At 45.8% G+C, this 17567-nt stretch overlaps 1 long non-coding RNA gene and 1 other non-coding gene across 4 annotated transcripts in view; both read left to right on the forward strand.

Annotated features, from left to right (window-relative positions):
* The window catches only part of LOC104872920, a 214904-nt gene that overhangs the window by 20683 nt on the left and 176654 nt on the right, over window positions 1-17567 (forward strand). The window lies entirely within an intron of this gene.
* LOC117284398 lies at window positions 4689-4793 on the forward strand. Its single transcript, XR_004515471.1, has one exon. It is a non-coding gene; the product is annotated as a U6 spliceosomal RNA (small nuclear RNA).

Genomic DNA, 17567 nt, shown 5'->3' on the forward strand with positions numbered 1-17567 from the left:
GGCTGCGAGTGAGCGCTTCCCTCCCTTGGGGTCCGGTGTGCAGCAGGGTCTGGGGTGGGCCCGCAGCAGCCAGCGGGGTTAAGAGCAAGACTGAGGTGTGTGAAGTTATCTGGCTGCTGGGGCCAGCGCCTTCCAACTCCCCACACTTGCTCTTGTTCACTGACTTTTAAATGGATCCCACATGTTGCTATCAGTGCACCCAAAACTTTTTCTTTTTATTATATTGAGCATTTATTGTACATAAAAGAGGAGGTGGGCACTGGCATTTGAAGATGAGCTTTCTTGTAGTCTGGTGACCACTGTGGTGGAATTCTGACTGTTTAGAGAGCACTGCTTGATAGAATTATCATGTGAGCTTCATATATCATCATCTTCGTCATCATCATCTGATTATTTGAGACAGGGTTTTGGTGCATAGTTCAGGCTGGCCTTGAACTCACTATGTAACCCAGGCTGGCCTTAAATTTGCGGTAATCCCTCCTGCCTCAGCCTCCTAAATGCTAGGGAGGAGGCATGCCCTACAACTCCCTACTCACAATAAACATTTTCTTTGAGCATTCATAATGAAATATTCTACATTATTTCATTTTTTTTTTGAGTTTTCAAAAATCTAGATTTTTTTTTTTTTGTGTGTGTGTGTTTTCTGAGACAGGGTCTCATTATGTAGTTGAGACTGACCTAGAACTCACTGTGTAGCCCAGGCTGGACTCACAGCAATCTTCTTGCCTCAGCCTCCCGAGTACTGGGATTACAGACGTGCGCCACCACACCCGGCTCTAGATGGATTTTATATGTACAACTATCTGAATTTGGACTCACCCTGTTGGTGCTGTTCAACAGCCACATCTGACTAGTGACTCCCATACTGGACAGCACACGGGCAGAAAGGAGCTGTTTCTAAACTAGCATGCGCAGCATGGGGGGACGCTGGCCTCCGTGGAAGCCTGTCCTCTGTACCCAGGAGCACTGGGAGGGGAGCAGTTCATTTTGTCTGGGAATTGCTTCCCAAGGCTCCCCGAGGAGGGGTCTTTAGCACCCGGGCTTCATTGCACCCAGAGGGGAGGGCACCTTTGGCAAAGTTGAGCACCCATCTGAAGACTGGTGGAACGGGGAAGTCCTCTTTCTGGAGCCACTTTGGTCCCGACATTCTTCCTCTGGGCTTGAGGGGAGCCTGCTGCCCAACAGCTCACGCCAGAGAACGGCTTCCCAGCCTCAAGTATCACCCGGGTCTTGTTAAAACATGGATTCCTCTTGGAAGCCCAGAGCCCAATCTTCTTTAAGTAGCCTCAATAACTGTGTTTTTTTTTTTTTTTTTTTTTTTTTTTTTTTTATTTTTTTTTTTTTTTTTTTTTTTTTTTGGCGGTACCAGGGATCGAACTCAGGGCCTTGTGCTTGTGAGGCAGGTGCCCCAGCCCTGCATTTATTTTTATAAATAGTATTCTTAATGGCTGTCAATCTTACTTGCCTTTAAATAATTTCTGAAGTTTAACCTTTTCAAAATACATTGTTCCAACAAGGTAAAAAACAAAACAAAACAAAACACTCCCCAGAAAGAAAAGCACTGATTCCTGGGCCCTGACAACAGAGTTTCTCTTCAGTGGGTCTGGGATGGGGCGGGAGGATTTGCATTTCCCAGTGGTCCCCAGTGCTGCTGCTGCTGCTGCTGCTGCTGCTGCTGCTGCTTGGGGGACCAGTCTTCCAAACCATTGGCTGGTGGATAAGTAAAGCCATCAGGCATTCTTGTAACAAACATGCCCAGCTCAGTTCTCTGACAGCTACTGCTTAGCATTAGGGATACAGTGGCAAGCAAGAGGAATGGAGGCTTCTACTTGGGTGGCGCTTCTAGAGTGGACACAAGTGGCAGAAGTGGCACCTCAGGGGCATGGGGTCAGCCCGACCAGTATCTTACCACTGGCTCCAAAACTCTTTTGATACAAAAATCACGATGCATTGACATCCAAGATTATTTTTATTCTCCAAAAGGAAAAAAAAAAATCTGCCATTTGATGGATGCCTATTATGTGACAGAATTTGTGCCAGAGGCTTTACAGGTATTTACATCGCATTATGATGACCTGAGCATCTGTTCTGTCCCCTGCTCCGCACACAGGTGGGGCTGAGTCTCAGGGAAGGCCCTGCCCGTTTCCTGTCTGTGACAAGGGTGTGTGGAGCTATGGTTTATCCACAGGCTGCCAGGTGCTGCTGAGTCCTCAGGCTGGTCTTCCTAGCATTGCCTTCCCCTCTGCTAGTGCTTCCAGATAGCTCTTTACTTGCCAGGTTCCTGCTCAACCTGTATTATTTAATTCACAGGACCTCGCACATGGTACCTGCTGAATAAAACTTTCTTGATTGAATGGGCTAAGGAATGCAGTGAATTTGGGGAAAGTTTCAGGAGGAGGTGCCCTTTGCTCCAGTGGGCTGAGAAGACATTCTAGGACAGTAGTGGTGAACCAAGGGCCCTTGTGCTGCAGTGGGCTTTTGGTTATCATTGAAAGCTCTAAAAGGTTCACCACCGCTGTTCTAGAGCTAGGGACATGGAGAGGAGTGGCCTGGTAGCTTATCTGGAGGCAGCATTGAACTTGGGAGGGGCAGGGGCCTGGGGTTTGGGAGGATGGTGTATCCTGTACAGATGAGCCTTGGGTAGGTGCCAAGTGGACATCATTCTGGGGACACTGTCGAGGTTAACAGGGGTTCTGCTTTTTATTTTAGGAGAGAGCCTCTGAGTGTTTGGGGCAACTGAGCCATGGCTGCCTTTTTTTCTGTATCAAGCAAGACCTCAGCACCCATGCTCCCATGATGGGTGCGTGGAAAGGAAGAGAGGAGGAAGATAGTAGTTGAGATTCAAGCTCCAAACCATATTCTTAGGATCAAGTCTTAGCTCTGCATCCCTAAAGAACATGACTGTGGGCAAGTCACTCAGCTGCTTTGAAGCTGGGTTTCTTTTTATGAAAAACACTCCCCCCATCACCTAATCCATTACAGTTTTTTTTGGGGGGAGGGTTGGGAGACAGGGTCTCCCTGTGTAGGTCAGGCTGGCTTTAACTCACTACATAGTCTGGTGCTGAACTCAAACTTGTGGCAATCCTCCTGCCTCAGCTTCCTGAGTGTTGCGATCACAGGCATGTGCCACTGTTGTGCCCCAGTTCACTATGTTATCAGCAGGGCTGAGTGAGCCGAAGTGTGAAGTGCCCAGTGATGCCTGGCGCGTGGCAGCACTGAAGGAACATGAGCTGCTAGGACGAACATGATTTCCCTCTGGTCTCCCCCTCCCACGCTCCACTTCCTCCTCTCTTTGTATATTGCCCATGAGAAGATTTTTAGGGGTTCTGAGGGAGGCCTGGGACTGGCTCTTGGGATGTCATGGAGGAGATAAAGGATTGGGCTGGGGGTGGCAGGGCAAAGGACGGGGAAAGCTGGCTGCAGCCTTTGCCCTTTGGTTCCAGCGCACTTCCTGTCTTTGACAAAATTCACCTTTTGATGTCCCAGTCTCTGCATGTGCACCAGGGGACTAGAATCCCAGCTGACTATTATTGCTACTATTATTATCACTGCCCCAAGTTCCTGATCTCCTCCCAGGAAATAATTTAGCAACTGCTGAAGCCACCAAGGGGCCGGGGCCAGATGAGATATATGCCAGGGGACATGCTAGTCTGAGGGGAAGTCTGCGTGCACAGTCTATGTTGCACTCATTTCCACACCCATGCACACAAGTGCACACACGCACACACACATACACACACCACCAACAACAGCAACAAATGACGATGCCTGAAGAAGGAAAAACAAACATTCTGAGTTTATTCAGTGGCAGAGACTTTTAGGAGACAGAATTACAGTAAATCTAAAAATAAGCCCTGCTGTGCTTTTTCCTTAAATGCACAAAAGGTTTCTCTTTTCTACCTGCCTAGGGAACAATACAACCCAGCAGACACATTTGGCCTAATTTTGTTGCGTAGGAGTCAGAAAAGCTCAGGGGAGAAAGAGTTCCTGAGATTGTAGCTTACTGCTTGAAGATCAAACCGAGGGAAAGTTATTTTTATACTTAGTGGGTTGGGTTTTTCATTTTGTTATTTGTTTGTTTGTTTTCATCTCCTTTCAACTGCCTGGTTATTTATCTTTATTAGGGAGTTTGTCTTTTTTTTTTTTTTTTTTTTTTTTTTTAAGACAAAGTCTCCCTATTTAGTTTAGGCTGGCCTTGAACTTGTGATCTTCCCACCTCAGCCTCCTGAGTGCTGGAATTACAGGTGTGCGTCACATGCTCAGTGGGATTTGTCTTGTTAAACAAAGTATTTTCCTTTCCTTGATTTTAGAAGATAGCCTGTTAACACTTTAATATATTTTCTTTTAGTCCTTTTTTTTCTTTTTTTGGTACTGATGATGGAACTCAGGACCTTGTGCTTACAAGGCAGGTGGCGGTACCACTGAGCTAAATCCCCAGCCCAGCCCTATGCTTTTGTTTTTTAATGTATTTATATTTATTATTATTTAATACAATGTATTGATTTATTATTTGCAGTGCTGGCGATCAAACCCAGAGTCTTACATGTGTTAGGTATGCATTCTACCACTGAACCACATAACCTAGCAGTTGCCTTTATTTATGATTCTAGAATCTGAAAACACTTCTTTTCATAAAACAGAGTAAGTGTTCTTATGCTTTTTATTTATTTTTATGAAAATAAATTTTTGTGCTTGCTTCGGGAGTACATATACTAAGATTGGAACAGTATAGAGAAGATTAGCACGGCCCCTGCAAGGATGACACTCAGATTCGTGAAGCGTTCCATATGTTTTCAGATGGTTGGAGTAAAAAAGAAAAGAAAGAAAAAATAATTTTGAGACAGGGTCTCACTCTGGCTTGTCTTGAACTCCTGATCCCCCTGCCTCAGCTTTCCAAGCGCTGGAATTGACAAGTGTGCAACCCCCCCCCCCCCCCCCCCGCTCAGCTGTATGCTCTGGTGAAACAGCGAAGTCCACGCGGTGCCTTCAGTGTGGTATCTGCACACACTGGCAGAATCTGACCCATCTGCTTGATGCCTGTGGTGTGTTTCTTTCGAGTTTCTTTCTGGCATTTCTTCATTGTTTTGTACATATTTAGATGTCACTAAACAATATATTGTTTAATTTTGCATGGTGCTTTGAACATTGTAAAAATGTCAACATAGTATAGGTCAGAGAAGGAGGAGAGTCAAGAAACCTTAGGGCCGTCACTTGGGGCACCGGGAGACCGAGCTGGGTGTCTTACTGATCATGGTGAGCTGTGAACACGGTCGAAGCAGGGTCATTTTCCAAGTGAGTCAAGGCATAAAGAAAGATTGAAAGCAACAGTTAAGTTCATGGGGCTCAAGTGGTCAAACCCAGAGCCTCATGTTAGAATGACAAGTGTCTTTCTCATTCATTCACTCTTAGTGTTGTATAGCATTTATTTTTGTAGGACCATAAAAGTTACAGAATTACCTTTAACCTGTGAACAGATCTGTGGGTCCTTTCCCGTGTTTGGTAATATCAAGCAGTGATTTTATGAACAGTCTTAGGTATATGTCTTGCCTCGCTCTGTAAGAGTTCTTAATTTAAGGGGTACATCCATGCCAGGCCGGAGGGTGGGTACATCCTTACATATGCTAGAAAATGCAAATTGTTTTCCACAGTGATTGCACAAATAATTTGAATTTCTCCCAGCAAGTGTGTACAAGTTCCTGTTGCATGGCAGAGGCATGGCAGTGTATCTTTAGACTTTTTAGTATTTATCATTCTGGTGGAAGAAAAATGATATTTTTTTCTTCCCTTTTCGTTCTTTCTTTTTTGGGGGAGGGGGTTTGAGACAGGGTCTCGCTGTATAATCCATGGTGGCCTCAAACTCATGGTGATCCTTCTGTCTCAACCTCCCAAGTGTTGGGATTATAGGTGTACTCCACCATGCCTGGCTCAAAAAATGATACTTATTTATTTTAATTTTTATTTTCTTAATTTTGATTATGTTTTAGAACTTTCATTTTTTTGCTTTTTTGAGACAGGGTCTCACTATGTAGTTCAGACTGACCTGGAACTCACTATGTAGCCCAGGCTGGTCTCTAACTCACATCAATCCTCCTGCCTCAGCCTCCCGAGTGCTGGGATTGAAATATAGGCGTTCGGCACCACTCCCGGCTAGGATTTTTAAAAGTGGTTTTATTTATGTACCATTTGTGTTTTCACTTTTATATTAAATTTTTTTTTTTTTTTTTGAGTCAGGGTCTCACTATGTAGTTCAGGCTGGCCTTGAATTTGCAGTGATCCTCCTGCCTCAGCCTTCTAAGCGCTGGGATTATAGGTGGTTTTCTTTCCTTTGTAAAAGTATTTGTTAACATACTATCATCACTTTTCCTGTAAAAGTATTTGTTAACATACTATCATCACTTTTCCGTTGCTTATCTTTCCAAGAGTTCTCCATATAGTGTAAGTACCATTCCTTAGTTAATGTAGATATTTTCTCCAAGTTCCCCACCCTCCCATACCCATAATCAAACTAAGGACCTTGCACTTGCTAGGCACATGCAGCACCACTGAGCTAAATACATGGCCCTCCAAGTTAGTTTGTTAGTTTGTTTGTTTATTTATTTATTTCAGACAGGGTCTTACTCTGTAATTCAAGCTGGCACTGTGTAGCCCTGGCTGATTTTGAATTTACGGTGATCCCTCTACCTCAGCTTTGAGAGTGCTGCGACTTGGGCTTATTTTTTATTTTATTTTTTGAGACAGGGTGTTGCTATGTAGTTCAGGCTGGACTTGGACTCAACTGTGTAGCCCAGGCTGGCCTCAAACTTTCTAGTTTACTAGATTTTTTTTTTTAAGATCATGTTGAATTTATGAAGTTTTTTGTTTGTTTGTTTGGTTTTTTTGCTGGACATAATGGTGCACACCTATAATCCCAGCACTCAAGATGCTGAGGCAGGAGGATTGCCATGAGTTTGAGGCCAGTCTGGACTACATAGTGAGTTCAAGGATACCCTGAGCTGCATAGCAAAACGCTGTCTCCAAAAAAAAAAAAAAAAGTTTTTTGTGTGACTGCAATCTTGTGATTTAACTATTTTAATGTTATGATGATAAGTGTAAAAAATAAATATCTACCTTAAACTATCATGGCATTGCCTGGATAAACCACACATTCTTCTTTTGCACTTGGGAGGCAGGCAGTGGCACCACTGAGCTAAATCCCTGGCCCATAATGTCATTCTTTATAACTGGTGATTTAATTTGCTAAAGTTTTGTTTGGGGACTTTGCCTTCCTGTGTGATATTGACTAATGATTTTTCTTTTTTTATATTATTTTGGCTTCATATTTTGTTTGATTGTTTGCTTGTTTTGAAATAGGGTCTTGCTATGTATTACAGGCTGGCCTTGAACTTACTTTGTAGCCCAGGGTGGCCTTGAACTCTGATCCTCCTGCCTCAATTTCCTGAGTACTGGGATTACAGGATTACAGCTGAGATCTTGTCTTTTTTTGGTACCGGGGATCGAATTTGGTCCTTGCGCTTGTGTAGTCTTTATTTTATTTATTTTTGGTTTAGCTTAGTTTAGTTAATTTATTTATGTATTTATTTATTTATTTGGTACCAGGGATTGAACTCTCTTGTGTTTGTGAGGCAGGCAGTGGAAGGACTGAGCTAAATTCCTGGCCCCATATGTATTTATTTATTAAGCTTAGTTTAGTTTTTTTTTTAATTTTTAAATTTTTTTATTTTTGAGACAGGGTCTCACTATGTAGTTAAGACTGACCTGGAACTCACTATGTAGCCCAGGCTGGTCTTGAACTCACAGTGATCCTCCTGCCTCAGCCTCCTGAGTGCTGGGATTACAGGTGTGTGCCACCACGCCTGGCCTAATCTTAGTTTAGTTTAGTCCAGTTTAGTTTAGTTTTTTTAATTTTAATTTTTTGGTATGAGGCATCTAACTTGGGACTTCGTGCTTGTGAGGCAAGCAGCGGAACCACTGAGCTAAATCCCCAGCCCTAGTTTTGTTTTGAGACAGGGTCTTGCTTTATCCTTCAGCCTGACCTTGAATTTGTTACATAGCCCAGTTGACCTTGAACTCATGATCTTCTGCCTCAGCCTCCTGAGTGTGGGGATTATAGGCATATACCACCTTGCCCAGGTTGAGATCTTCTTTTTAAAAAGAAAGAAAAAATGAACTTTTTGTTTAAACTTTATCTTTGCTTTCTATGTCACCAATTTCTTCTCCCATTTTTATTGCTTTCTTATGCCTACTTTCCTTTGATTTATTTCTGTGATTATTTTCCAATTCTTTAAGTTGCATTAGCTTATGATATTTCAATATTTATTTTTAATCTAAGCATTTCAAGTTATGTGTTCCCTCCTAAAATGTTGGTTTACCTGTATGCAATGCATTTTGACATGTTGTATTTTAATTCAGTTCTAAGTATGTCCTAGTATCTACTTTAAATTGTCATTTGATCTTTGGCTTGTTTTTAGAAGTATGCTCATATGTTTTCAAAACCATAAGGTTCCTTCTGTTATCATTTTGTGATGTGTTTCCAGATGAATTGCTTGTGGTTAGAGAACGTAGTATGCATCCTGTGCTTCTGAACGTGGTTGTACTTTACAGACTGACTGGCGGACAAGGTTTGTGAAGTAAAAATCTCATGGGTGGCATTTTGGTATACATTGTTTTGACTCCTCACAGTAAAAAGTCCAAATACAGAATTCTGTTTATCTGACAGATGAGGAAGCCGAGGCTCAGAAAGGTCAGTAGAGGAGGAAGGTATTAATTCAGATTAGTTTAACTCAAAACAAACATTTTTTTAAAAATTCACTTATGGTAATTATTCAGTCATTTGGGAAATAAGATAAAAAAGATACTCATAGGATATCAGCGCTAGCTCTTCCTTTCTATCTCTCCCTACTCGTGTTCTCTTTTGGGGGCCCTGGGCCAGGCTCTGGCCTAGCACAGAACCTGTGGCCTTGCCCTTGAGGAGCCCATGCCGCTGCCTGCCTTCTGGCACTGAAAATCATTTATTCTCTTAGTGCACTGTGAAGAGGAATCTCATGGCAAACACGGGGAGGGAGATGTTAAATAAATAGATGCTGCTATTTCGGGGCTGTGTGTTGGGATGGTCTTAGTATTACTGTTGGTTGTGTGTTCTCAGCCCCGGCTCCTTCCCAGTCTCTTTCTCTACCTCCTTGTCCTAGGCCCTCCCAGGTTTCCCTCGCTGGCTCTCTGGGAAGTTTCACCTCCTGCCGACTCTGTGGCTTGCTCATGTTTGCTGGCTGCCCCAGCACAGCCCTCACTTTGTCTCTGTTTTTCGCTGTAGTAGCCCTCGCTGACCCTTGACTCTGTGAAGGAGGCACTGTTTGTCCTTGACCTCTGGGAGTGAAGACTGTAAACATCCCTGAGGCTTTGCCTCCTCAGTTCATGCAGTGGCTCCACCTTTAGGGCCAGGCTGTTTTCTCATGAAGTAGGTGTCTCAGTGTAGCTTCCCAGATAACCTCGTAACAGTTATTACTCCTTCTTTTCAGATGAAGAGACTGGAAGGAAGTTTAAGGTGAAAATTTGTGAAAGGTCTTGGCCACAGTTGAAGATCAGGCCCACCTCCAACTTTCTTCTCCCCATTCTGCTGTCTTGGGAAGCTTAAAACTGCATCTGTACTGTTAGCAATTGGTAACCATAGATAGTCACTGGCCTTCTAGGAACCCCAGTGTCTTTATCATAGAACTGGGAAAAGTCACCCACCTTCCCTTTGCATGTGAGTGTGGGATATTTCAAAGCAACTGGAATGCTCTTTCTAGAGGACATACGAACCTTGCAAAGCTACCCGAGGGGTCCTATCTGAACCTCACACATACTCTGCCTAACCTGTGATCCACCTCTGAGGTCCAAGTCCCTTGTGGTTCCCTCTTTGGTGTTTTGTCTGAATGCCTGGGACCTCTGATGCTGTCCAGGAGGGGCATTCTTGCAGAGACAGCAGTCTGTGCAGGGAGCTGATCTGAAAAGAGAAGGGCATATGGGAAACTGCAGGGACTTCCTGGGTAGACTAGGGATGGTGGGACAGTGGCATCAAGGCTGAGAGGCAACAAAGCCGTGTGTTCGTAACACGATGGTGATGGTGACAGTAGTCACACTGCTTTGTGAGTAGCTAGTGCTTTTAAGTGCTGTTTCTTCATCAACTCAGAATATAACTGTAAGTGGGAAGGAGATACAATTTTTGTTCTCCTTGTATAGATGAGGAAACAAAAGTTCGGAGAGTTTAGTAACTTACTGATGGTCATGCAGATGGTATCTGGCGATCGAGACTTCAAGACCAGGCTGTCTGACTGTATGGGCCACAGTCAAAGTGACAACTTTCTCCCCAGTGGTCTGAGCTGGAGTTTACTTTGTTTTTTCAGTTTCCCTTTTAGAAAGATGATTCTGAGAGATGAGAGGAGGAGAGATTGGACACAGAGACTATTTGGATGCCTCTGTTCTTGGTAAAAGATGGTGGTGGCTATCACCTGGTTAGGGAGACTTTTGAAGTTTGGCAAATTTGAGAGACTTTAAGACACTAGAGTGCACAGTATATTGATTCACAACAACAACATTATTATGTGTTGTTCACAATTATTTAATGTGCTCTGAGATGTACCAGGCCCACAAATGGCCAGGCCGGGTTGGGGAGTCATCTGGAAGGGTCTGGGTCTGCAGATTCTTAGAGGGCAGTTGGGTGAACTCACCATTTAGGGAGGCTGTCTCTAGAGGGAAAGTGCAGCCCAGCCACTGCCCTGCAGGATTTGAGGGAAGGTTGCTGGAATGTTCCACCCTGCGGGGAAGCAAGGGCCATCTGCATGCGGGGCATCCTGCAGTTCCTGGCTGGCTGTGATGGGCTCCCTTTTGGCTCGGGATGAGGTTAGCCTTGGCTTTGATTCCTCATTAATTACCCTGGAAGATAATTCTGTAAATGGCAGTAATGACCAGGAGTTAATTCTCCCTCCCCTGCCTGCATCACTTCTTTTATTATTATTTTTTTTTCCTTAATGGGCCATCCAGGCTTGTTGGAATGTTTACCAAAGCAGGGTAGTCAGAGATGTAAATAAATGAATTTCCCTTGTCTGAAGGATCTGGAGATGGAATTAAGGCAAGAGGAGTAATTTACAGGTGAATAATTACTTGGAAACCTCACCAGGGAGACTGCTGGGGTTCTCTAATTATTTACCCCCTCCCAATTTTCTCTTCTTTGAACTGCTAGCACGGGGGTGTACGGGGGTGGCATGGGGAGTCGGAGATGTTATTTTGGATTTCCCCTCTTGATTGCAAAATACATTTTGGGGAGGACCTCACCAGGATGCAGGGTTGGTTGACTGAGTCCTTTGTGAGTGGCATGGCACTTTCATGCAGTGACTTCATCTGGATCCTGTCCTACTCTCTGAGGTGGACGGAATTGCTGTTCCCATTTACTGATGGAGAAACTGAGGCCCCCGAGGTGAGGTCATTCCCCAGGAGCCACACACGGAGTACATTGCATGATGTGGCTCAGACCCAGGTTTCATACTCTCCCCCTGCCCGAGAGCTACCCTCTCCCTTCCCCAGGGTTTCTTCCTCCCTCCAAACACCTCAGATTTTCTCCTGCATGAAGACTAAATGCTCTTTTGCCAACAACCTGCTCTGTCTTCCCTGTAAGCTGATGGCTGCACCCCTTCCTTACGCAGCTCATTTTCCATTTTAAGATTTCCTGTTTGAACTAAAGGGCAAAGATCTCAGCAGTATCAGCCTGGAGCCAGGCTTCTGTGTGTATAAAGGGGAGCCCTGGCCCCTGCCCTCTGTTTGTCCACTGGCCTTATCGACGGAGCCCAAGTCCCAAGTTCAGAGGCTCTAGTTCCTTCCCGATTTGCTGGGTAAAGTCCAGCCCTTCCGTGCGGGCAGCCAGGGCGGGTGGCCAGCCTGGAGCCAGTGGTCATTTATGGCCGGGCAGTGCTTCCGTCCTGCCTGGCAAGCTGCTGGCTGCAGCTGACAGCCACGGGGACTTAAGGGTACCTTTTCTCTTTCTCCTTCTTCCTTTTTCCTTTGGTTTAGGCTGACTCAGGAGGACCATGCTCCTGAACCTCCTTGAAACTACAGAGCTCTTTTTGGAGTCAGGCAAGCCTTTTGGGCTGGCACATGGTCCCCACTCACACACGTCTTCATGCGCAATAACACGCACACTCCAGATAAAACCAGCCATCTTCAAGCCAAGTCCTTTCCCAGAGACACTTAACTGGTGCCTTTTTTTTTTATGGGGGATAATAAGAACTATATCATTGCTGGAATGTTGGTTCCAAGGTTCTTTCATCTCGTATGTCTGATCTGATCTGTGGGACACTCAGGAGTCATCCAGATGGTTATCACCTCATATTACAGCCAAGCAACTGAAGCCCAGAATCAATGGCTTCATCGAAGGAGTCTATGAGGAGCTCCAACCTCCTGGGGTCTAAGGGTTCAGAGATGACTTGGGTGCGATCCCCAGAAAGTCAGTAACTGCAAGGCAGAGTGTAGAATGCCAGAAGAGCACCCTGGGGTGCTGTGGGAACAGGGAGTTAGGATGTGGGGTGGGGCTCAGAGAATATTTTCCCAAGACTTGTCCAATACTCCTGCAAAGCAGCAGGAAGGTTATAGCTCTTGGTGGTATCCAGTGGCTATGTCCCACCTCCCAGACTCCAGGTACCTGCTGTGTCCCTGTGTGACATCAAGTCCCTCTGTAGTGGAATGTTGGCCCCACTGACACAGAGGAAGGGCCTCGTCTGTTTTGTGAACTGCTTTATCTCCTCGTCCTAAAATAGAGCCTGGGCCAAAGCACTTGATAAATATTTGCTATGGAATGAATAGATACATATACATGCACACACACACACACACACACACACGCGTGCGCACAGGCACCTGCCTGCCACTCTATAACTCAGAACTACAGAATCCACAACCCAAAAGAGGTTTCAAGAATAGTGCCCATTGCTGGCTGGGGGCAGAACCAGAGCCAGAGCCATAAAGACCTGATTCTGGATCTCATATGCCTGTCCTAAGGACCATGGGACCAGGCATTGATCCCAAGTTCTGGTCTCATTGACAGCATCTCCCAGTTTCATGTGATCTTGTTTTTTTCCACTACAAACTACTAAGGCCCTCTTGGCTTGCCTCAGGAAGCCCCTTTCCCACCCCTCAATTATTGAATCTGGGAATGGTCAAATGGTACGAGGCTAGAGCATTTCCAAGCAGAGGAGACTCCTGTCGCAGTCTGAGAAGCGGCCTTCTGTCTAGTCTCCCTTGCCAGCCCTTGTGGCCAGAAAGATGCCGGGCCTGTGGCTACAGCAGCTCTGGGCTCCTGCCTGTCTGCCCGCCCTGCTGTGTGCTGGGAGGGATGGACCCCAGTTGCCCAGTGCCCTGTGCTCTGTCTCCTCTGGGCCCCACTTCCTCACTTGGTACATCAGCAGGAGAAGCCTGGAACCTCAGCAGGCTGGGGATCACAGGGGTGCTGTGGTCATCCAGGGCCTGTGCTGAGTCCTGGCCTTGGGCTGTCCCCTGCCCCTCTTCTTCCTCACAGATGGCTGTTGACCCATGCCGTGTCCTGCAGCAGGATTTGTCTTGAGGCTCAGAGACTACCCTGTCGTTTTGCCCATTTCCTTTCTGCATCATTCACCCCCCCCACCAGGTTGTCCTTTTTTTCCCTATCCTCCAAGGAGGGAACCTGGTACAGGGGAGTGTGAAGGTAGAAAGAACAGGGATTCTATAAACCCCAGCCCTATGACAAACCAGCAGTGTGACTTGAGCCTCAGGTTTTTCATCTGCGAAATAATCATTTCTTCCCAGGCTTGTTAGGAAGATTCTACGAGATGATAATGTATGGGCAGGAGTGAACAATACTATGGAATTAGCCATGTGCTCGGCACTCTTCCAGGTGTTCCTCTACCCTAGAAGGCAAGTGCTGTGTGGTCCTCCCATTTTACAGGTAGGTTAAGTCGTGGCCCAAGGTTGGATAGCTTGTGGCTGGCAGAGCTGGGATCATGTGTTCAGGCCCCCACTGCCCATGGAGCCGTGTGCTGTTGAGTACTCCTCAGGAACTGTGGCTCTTGCTTCATTTGAGTGCTCCCAGCTGTGTACTTTGATGAGACTGTGGGGGTTTTGTCCACTCCTCTCCCTTTCCTACCCTCTCACTTTCTGCACGTCTCAGGTTGGCCGTCTGGCTCCATATCCTAGTTCTGCACCCAGGGCTTGGGGCACGGAACTTTAGGCCAGAGTTTGGTTAAGAGCCATAAACTAATGTTGTAACTTTCTAGTTTGAGGTCTGCCATTTGCTATTTGTTTATTTTTTATTTTATTTTGGTACTGGGGATTGAACTTGAGACCTTGTGCTTACGAGGCAGGCAGCAAAACTACTGAGCTAAATCCCCTGTTTTTGCCATTTGCTATTTAAAAGGTTAGAGAGCCAGGGGTGGTGGCGCACGCCTGTAATCCCAGCACTCGGGAGACTGAGGCAGGAGGATCGCTGTGAGTTTGAGACCAGCCTGGGCTATATAGTGAGTTCCAGGTCAGTCTCAACTACATAGTGAGACCCTGTCTCAAAATAAATAAATACACAAATGGTTAGAGAATATGGCTTTTCAGACCCTAACAAGATAGGCCAGCTCACTACCTGTGTGATATAGGTAGACCTTCACCCCCCAAATCCTGGATGCTAAGCCTGCTTCAGGTGGTGTGAGAGGGGTCCTCACTCAGCCTTAGTACCTGCAGGTCTCCAAGACCAGGCTAAAATGGCTGAGGAGGGGCTGTACCCCTCTTGGAAAGGGAGGGAGCACCCAGCACTCTGGCTCTGGACAGGCTAATTCCTTTGCCTGCTCCCTTGCTTTTACGTTTTATTTCTATATTTAAAACTCCAGGAGAGAGGAGGCCCTAGGGGCCCCTTGATGCCTGTCCGTCCCACATCGACACCAAACACTGGAGACAGCGTGGCGAGACACACTCATTCTGGGAACCAGAGCCTTGGGTTTGCTCCTGGCTCTGCCTTGGAGTTGTACGTTGCCTGGAGTGAGGCTGTTCCTGTCGAACTCACCTGTCCCAGGCGCACAGAGACACACTCTCCACTGACTTCTCCAGCTTCAGCTGTGTGGGTCTGGGCTTGGCCAACCACTCCCACTGCTGTGCCGGGGGTCAGGGTATGGGGCAATCACTTAATGTTTCTTGTGAGACCCACCGCAAAGAGAGAGGGTGCTTACCTCTCAGTTGCTAACAAGGGAGCCATGGCTGTCTTCTGGCTTAGAGGGAGAGGAAATCAGGCAAGGGAAGGCTGCTTACCTAGGACAGAGGTGAGGTAGGAAGAAGAGAACTCAGTCCTAGCGACCTCTATTGTAAGACACATTCTTAATCCAATACCAGCCTTGACTGGGGAGGAAAACAGACACAAGTCAGTGTGCATGTCTGTGGGAGGGTGAATTGTACCCAAACTTCGGAAATGTGAAAAGAGTAGGTGTGTTAGGACTGAGGAAAGACGGTATTTACTTAGAAATGAAAATCGATTACCTTTAACTTATGATAAGATAATTATGCTCCTCTGAGTCATTGTCATGCATTTGTGTTCATAAACCTCCCTCATTAAGTAGTAAGGGTATGCCTTTTATCTTAATTCATTTTTTATAGGGCTGTGAATTCCTGCGTTTATCTACCTTTGTTTTCCTGTGTAGACCCAGGCTGCCGGGCCTCACTGAGGGTGAGATAATTTATTATCTAGCAACCATGTTTCTGGAAACCAGCCTGACCAAAGTGGACTTGAGTTTTGCTTCTTTCTTGCCTGACAGTGGAACTTTGGATGATTTGCTTTTCCTCCTTGCCTCTGTCTTATCCTCTGCACAGGAAGTTTGTATATCACATCCCTCACAGGGTGTTGAAAGGGTTAAATGAGCGATCACTGCGCCACCTCTGTAGGAGAAGTGGCATTTCCAAAGCTGTGCATGGTCTTAGCCACTCCTCTGTATTGTCGTGGTTACCAGGCAAGGTCACACCAGCATGACTTGATTCAAGGATGATATTTGTGATCTTCTGAGAAAAGACAGAGGAAGTCTGGAGATTGGAGCTAATTCAGATGGACTCTGGGACCTCATTGCCTGAGTTCAAATCCTGATTGACAGCTCACTAGCTTCTGGATGCAGAACATGTAGTCTTTGTTTGTTTACTTTTTTGTTGTTGTTGTTTTTTTGAGATAGGATCTCACTATATACCCCAGGCTGGCCATGAACTCACAGCAATCCTCCTGTCTCAGCCTCCCAAGTGCTAGGATTACAGGTGTGCACCACTACACTCAGAATATGTTGTCTTGTATTTCTTAGTCTCCATTTTTTCATCTGCAAAATGAGTCCATTAATAGTATTTGCCCAGTTGGGCATGGTGGCACACACCTGTAATACCAGAACTTAGAAGGCTGAGGCAGGGGGATGGCCATGAGTTTGAGGCCAGCCTAGACTACATAGTGAGTTCAAGGCTAGTCTGAACTGCATAGTGAGAACCTGCCTCAAAAAAAAAAAAAAAAAAAAAAAAAAAAAAAAAAGAAGTATTTATCTGGTAGAGTGTTTGTGAGAGGTCAGTGAGAATGTCAAATGCATGAACAAAATTTAGTCTAAAGCCAGGCAGAGTGATGCACATTGATAGCCCCAGCTCCTCTGGAGGCTGAGGCAGGAGGATCTCTTGAGCACAGGAGTTCAAGACCAGTCTGGGCAACATAGGAGACCCTGTTTGTGAAAACAAAACAAAACAACCCCGCATCCACATTTTTTCGGTATGGTAAATAACAGCTCTGACTTGTATATTTAAAAATAAAAACACTGCCATACCTTGTACTGCATACTGTACATATATTAGCTACGGTGACCTTTGAGTGAAGAGGACAGCTGGGTACAGCAGCACATGCCCGAAATGCCAGCACAGTAGGAGGCTGAGGCAGGAGAATAGCAATTTGAAGGCCACCCTGGACAGCTTAGCAAGACTTTATGTCAAAAATAAATAAATAGGGCGGGGGATTTAGTTCAGCGGTTCGGTGGCCTGCCTTGCAAGAGCAAGAACCCAAGTTCAATCCCCGGTACCAAAACAAAAACAAAAATCAAAACCAAACAAAAAAATAAATAAATAAAGGGCTTGGGTTGTAGCTCAGTGCGAAGGCCCTGGAATCAAATCCCTAGTACTGGAGGTGGGGGTTGGATCATTTGCTTCATGTGGCAGATGGAGAAACTGAGTCTTAGACGTGTATGGGTGCTCTCTGCTGAGTACCGAAGGCCAGAGGATGAGAGCCCATAGGCCAGCACTCCTTCTATGTCCCTCTGCTGAATTCTGGGAGGAACCCAGCTGTCCTGTGACGCGTGTGTGGGTCCTTCCCACTCACTGTCAAGTGAGAATCCAGGCACTTCCGAAAATCTCACTGAAAGTTTCCTTGTGCTCCAGAAACTCTGGAGACTTTGATACTCATTACTATGGAAAAGATCAAGAACACTGAACCCTACACCCAGCATCCCTGCTGGCTCCCCGGCTGTCATAGATGCCTCCACCTTGGGGCTGCTGTTGGGCTAGATGTTCATCTGTGCCCTACA

The sequence above is a fragment of the Fukomys damarensis genome, unplaced genomic scaffold, assembly GCF_012274545.1.
Source record: "Fukomys damarensis isolate Sample0158 unplaced genomic scaffold, DMR_v1.0_HiC HiC_scaffold_36, whole genome shotgun sequence".
Classification (NCBI taxonomy): Eukaryota; Metazoa; Chordata; class Mammalia; order Rodentia; family Bathyergidae; genus Fukomys; species Fukomys damarensis.